Genomic DNA, 6,002 nt, shown 5'->3' with positions numbered 1-6,002 from the left:
ATTTCGTTATTCATCTCCAACATCTATGTATTTCGAATATGTTTCATATGTATTACCCTAAAGTAGATTGATAAAAATGAGTGGATAGCTAGGAACACTAAGGATATTATTTATAGAAAAAATAGATAATGAATAAGAAATAATAATTTGTTTTGATAATGCAATAGAATTGAGAACTCAAAGTACATTCCTATCCCTTAAGTTCCCTATTGAGTACCGATACCGCGCTTTTTTTATTAGACCAAAACTTACTTCGACACCTACCTTATGTATATTTGCATCGTTTTTTTATGAGTTATGAAATGAGGTTTATTGAGTTTTTTAATGAATACTTTCAATCTTTCACTATAGTTTTGAAATTAAATTTCAATATAGAGACCAATTGGTAGTTGGTAAAATATATTTGTACACGATTTGTGGTACAAAATTAAACTTATAAAATTCCATAAAAAATATATACAAAGCCTAGCATAAGGTCTAATAGAAGATGCTAGAAAGATGATAGAGAGATTTGATTGCATTAGCTTAAAACAATGTACTTTTTTTTTATGGTTCTATACCTAAATTATCATTTCAATTAGGGATGATCATTTGGATCTGACTGGTTTGACAGAAATTAGTAGACCTTCGACTGAACATGTTGAGGCTTATCGTGTAACACCCATTTCCAAGTATGAATTGCATACCTTTAATCCTTGAGTTTTTGGGTGGCCATTGTTAGAAGAATGTTCTTTTAGGATCGTATGATTCTAAGCAGTATATTAAATAAGAACGTAATAAAGAACACAAGTATGGTGTTGAATATGTCGAATGATTAATGCAATAACACCTCAGAAGAGCTCGATAAAAAACTTCAATCTGTAGAGGTATTTAGGGTTACAAGAATCAACGTAAAAATTAACTTATAATATACGCATACATGCATGCATATATATACTGAAACCCTAACAGCTAATCTAGATAACAATGAAACTAATCTAGATAGACACGGATGGACAGGCCCAATCCGGATACAAAATATATGTATGGCCCAAGACGCAACACAAATGGACTCAACAATCTCCCCCTTTGCGTCTTTGGAGCAGAAACCTCATTCCTTTTTAACAGTTGGAGGCTTCTTCACAGTCTTGAACACCTTCGGTATAATGGCTAATATATGATGGCGAAAAGTAATATACCACCGAAGCATGTCAGTAAAGTTCTTCTTATCAGCCGCTGAAATCTGCTTGCATCGGTGTATGATACTGATGATATGCTCCAAACAATCTATTGAAAACAGATGCTAATCAACCAGAGCAAACAGAAACTTGTGTCTATCACCTTTTGTGAACATGACAGTTAGATTTGCATAATCTATCTGTCCCAATTTCATCTTGTTTATATCACCAGGTTTAGGTGTTGGCTTCACAGTCGGCTTTTTATTCATAACCTTTGCTATCTCCTGATCCATAGTTGCAAGCTCATGAATATAGGAGGCCAACATACTTTTAAGATGTTCTAAAATCGGCTCATACTCCTTAAGATTAGAGAGCAGAATGTTGTATAGCAAAATCCAGTCATGCGGATTGAGGTTAGGAAGATCTGCCAGAGAGATTAAAGACTCTGTCTTTGCTGAACCACGGGTGATTTTGAAATTGACATTTATGAATCTCCCAGCAGGTGAAGGTTTCAGTACCTTGACTTTCGTAATCTTCTGTGCACTCCAAGTCAAGTACTGTGGTTAACCATTCTTCAAGTAAAAATCAATTAATTCCCTCTCAACCTTCGGATGTGGATGTGGAACCTCAGCAGTCGCCTCAAAGCAGTGAAATGTAAAAGCTTTTCTGGTAATAGGCATATCAAACTACGAGTCTTTGGAGTTATCTCAATCAAACGAAGCAACTGGTTCCAACCAATAGACAGAAGGAAACTCAATTGCTTGATTAATAAGTGTATCTCTGTTCCATTCAGGAAACAAAGCCTTCTTGCATTGCAAGGCATCCTCATCTTCCTTATTCTTCCTTTCACTTTCTTCTGCTTCTCTAGCCACTTTCATTGTTTCATCAAGCTCTCTGTCTCTTTTCTTTCGTTTGAGAGCATCGGCTAGAGTTTCTTCAATATCACTTTCACTTTCCACAATAATCTCTTTTTGTTTTAATTGAGAACCAGAACCCGAAGCTAAATTAACCTTCGGTTCTGTTTTGACTTTCAGGTGTGCACTACTCTCTCCCCCTTGTTTTGGAGGTACAACTCCCTCTGAAACACCCTTCATTTCACTGAGAATTGCAATAGCAGGGAGGAGTTTGGATTGAAGATGATTCTGAATAGTCAAAGTTAAGATTGGATCATGTGCTTCAAGCAAATTTGTCAGCATGTCTTTTACATCTCCTACACAACTTTTATACACAACCCTCTGAGTTTTTAGCAATGAAATTTCTTTCTCTGCTTGGGCCAGCTACGCTTTCTGAATATCAACTGTTGCTTGCTGTTTAGCTAGTTCCTCCTTCAAGGCACTCTCTGTTGCAAGATTGGCAGCAAGAGCATCAAAGCGAGAATCCACTGATTGTAAGAAAGAAGTGGTTTCTGTTTTGAGCTCAGAGCGTATAGCCTCAAACTTAGTAGTTTCATCATGAAGAGACTTAGAAAAGGAGTCCACCGAGGATTGATATTTTGCTGCATTGGTGTCAACATGAGACTTCAATGAATCAAGAAAAATCTGAGTTGTATGAACAACCTTAGAAACTTCTTTTGTAGCCTGCTTACAGGTGGAGGTAGACTCTTTAACTGCCACCGTAGATTTATCAATTGCGTCAGTATACTGTTTAATGGCTGTCTCCAGAAATGCTTTGAGAACAACACCAATATAGGCTTTGCTGTCGGCAAGCAATCAATCCAACTTCTCATGAATGCCCTGTATTTGTTGACTTGTGACAGGAGCATCAGCTTCATCATCGGTTGGAAGTCTATAAGGACTGTAGTAGATGGAGTCAAAATCCTCATCGTCTCCCCCAAGAGTAGCACCAGAATCAGATGTTGGGGTTGGTGAAGGTGGTATGTTAATGACTGGAGGTTCAGTTTCAGTAGTAGCCCCTGTATCAGATACATTGACTTCCACTGTGGATTTGGGAATGGTAGTGGTTGTTGATTCGGTTATAAGTGGAGAAGATAAGGGTACAGTAGAAATAGGAACTGAAGTAATTGGTGGTGGGATTGGCAAAGTTGTTGCTTGAGTGGTAAGGGGTGTAGTAACAGTGGGAACAGAAAGGGGAACTGTCTGTTTCAGCGATTGGGGTGGAGTTGGAACTCTATTGTGATTTGGAGATTCTGGTGGAGTAGGAGAATGTGGAGGAGTGGGCTCTCGGGGTGAGACATGACGAACCTCTTCTTCCTCACTTTGCTCATCTGCAGGATCTGTGCTTGGAGGAGTGTTCTCCCTAGGTCTGCGAGCCATCTTCTTTATTTTCTTCTGTTTCGGTTGAGAAGAATCTCCTTCACTTGACTTGCATTTAGAGGACTTGGACTTACGTTCCTTAGGATCCTCTTTCTTTGAAACTCTCTTTCCTCTGTTGGCAGGTTTCTCTAGTGCATCCAAAGCTGCTTGCTGCTCAGGAGACAGAACTCTCGGTCCGAGAAGAGGAAGTTTCCTATAGTCAGCCATGACAATGCTCTTTTCCGTAACACCATGATACATGGTTTCAAGAATAGTTCCATAATGAGGAAACTTGAGCGGATCAGAGAGAATGATCTTATTTGTATGAAATGTAGCAATAGAAGCAAGTAAAGCATCCTTCATGATCGGAATCTCCAAAGAATCAATTGCCTTCCTTGTAATCAGGGTCCAAAAACACCCACATGAAATTTCTAAATGTCGTGTCGATGTATTGAGACTCTGCACCACCTGAGACCAGATTATGGAGCCATAATCAAGATTGATTCCGTTGTAGAGGCCGTAAAGAATAGCGAGAAAACCCTTGCTTGTAGTATCGGAACCACCACTTCGTTCTGCTAAACCCTTAATCAGTAGAGTGAGCAAGCCATTCCATTGAGAGGGTAAAAAAGATTTCTTCACTTTGGTAATCGTCGTTAGCACATCGGTATACCCCATCTCATACATCATTGAAAATAACTGAGATGTGGTGATAAAGTCTGGTGAGATGATAGAAGAATCGACTGCAAGACCCAACATCGAATAGAACTTCACCTTTGAAATCAAAGTCTTCTTGTTGTGGATGGTAAAATAGATACGATCTTTGTTTTTGTCATAAGTCACCGTGGAATAGACCTGTGATAACAGCGACATTGGGACTACTTCAACCTAGGTTAGGTCTAAAACCAAGGGGAATATTTTAAACATTCCACAACCTGCAGCATATATGAGTCATACAAGAACGAACAAAGTTCGATGATCATATTTTGGTTAGGTTTAATGGTAAGCAAGGATGATGCTGCCGTCTGATCATGTGCTGAAGAGGAAGTCGCCATTAATGAATGGAGAAGAAGATAAACAGTGTTTACTTGTTGTTTACGTTTGAAAGAATTGAGTGCTGGTAAAAGACAAATAAACGTTCAACCCTTTATATACCATTGCCTGGAGAGAGAAAACCGTGATGATAATGATGAGATCACTAAAACGTCGCCTGAAAAAGCGCGATGTGACAGTGTGGTTACTCCCGGGTATACGTCAGCATGCATGGGTTTAAAAACCGATCAAATTCACGCGCCTAAATCTTATCTTCAATCGGCGTTTGAAATTCCACAATAGCCCCTTGTTTGGTTGCAATAGATAACCAAAACTCATACCAAACAGTAACTAGAATGTTGGAAAATAAAAATTTTCGTGCATAAGTGTGACAAAGATAAAGAAACAAATCAAATGTGTATGGGATGTGAGTGATGTCTTATTATTAGACATAAAGCAGAGGATTCCGGGCAAGAATCACTTCCTTCAAATCAAGAGAGACTTAAAGTGCTTGTGTGGTTTCCCGAAGAATACGATAAACTGTTTGTTAATAAACATTGAAAGGCTTCTTTTAATCATAGGCTTAGGGTAGCTTGTTTTCAACCGAACTTCGAGTTTTAACATAAAACCGAACGTTGGAAGAAGTACCTATGAGACCGATGTGGTCTGTAGAACAGGTAGGTTGGATATATTATTTTAGTGTGACTTTAGAGAAATCAGAAATCTAAAAAAAAAATAAACTGGATCTCTTTGGGAAGAAATGCCTTGGCTGTGGACAATTTCATAAAAGATCACACAAAAATAAAAAGAGAGATTTCCTTAGGTAACCAGTAAGTTCTTGAATATATAATTCACTGTCAATTCATTTTTGGTGTTGGATATTGGGTTTCACTCAGCACGTGGTAAACGTATCTAAGACCACAAACACAGATGTTGTGTAACCATAAACCTCAGTGGTAAAGACCGAGAGTCTCAAGGGTTACATTGGTGAACCGAAAGTAGATGAAGAATATAAGGAGGTGGCTAAAGAACCAAATGTACCTTCTGCTAGATAATCCTGACAGAGCAGAGAAACTCTTAACTCATATGAGAAGAGTATGGTAGCTCTAGACCGAGTAGTATAAATTAGCCTGATTTGGAAGAAACGGTAGGTATAGATCGAATCATTAAGGCCTACTCAAGATCGTAGAGGCTTAAGACAACATGCAGCAACATGCTTCTAGGGACCCTTAACTAGTTCATTTTGAAATTGAATCATACCTTCCTTAGATTCACAGTCGGTTATACTGGTATTCATATCACCTAAGAAGAATAAAGAAACACACCAAACAAACCAAACAGACATACAAACGAGACAAATAAAACTTAGTGAAAGTTTTGAAGTTTTCTGAAAAAAATAATAAAAACAGAAATATAAAATATTTTTGGATTTTTGAAATTTTCTGAAAAAAGAATAAAAACAGAAAGATAAAATATTTTTGGATTTTTGAAATTTTCTGAAAAAGAATAAAAATAGAAAGATAAAATATTTTTGGATTTTTGAAATTTTCTGAAAAAGAATAAA

This window comes from Lactuca serriola, chromosome 2 (assembly GCF_051521515.1).
Source record: "Lactuca serriola cultivar US96UC23 chromosome 2, Lser_US96UC23_V15, whole genome shotgun sequence".
Lineage (NCBI taxonomy): Eukaryota > Viridiplantae > Streptophyta > Magnoliopsida > Asterales > Asteraceae > Lactuca > Lactuca serriola.
This window is presented reverse-complemented; position numbering follows the sequence as displayed.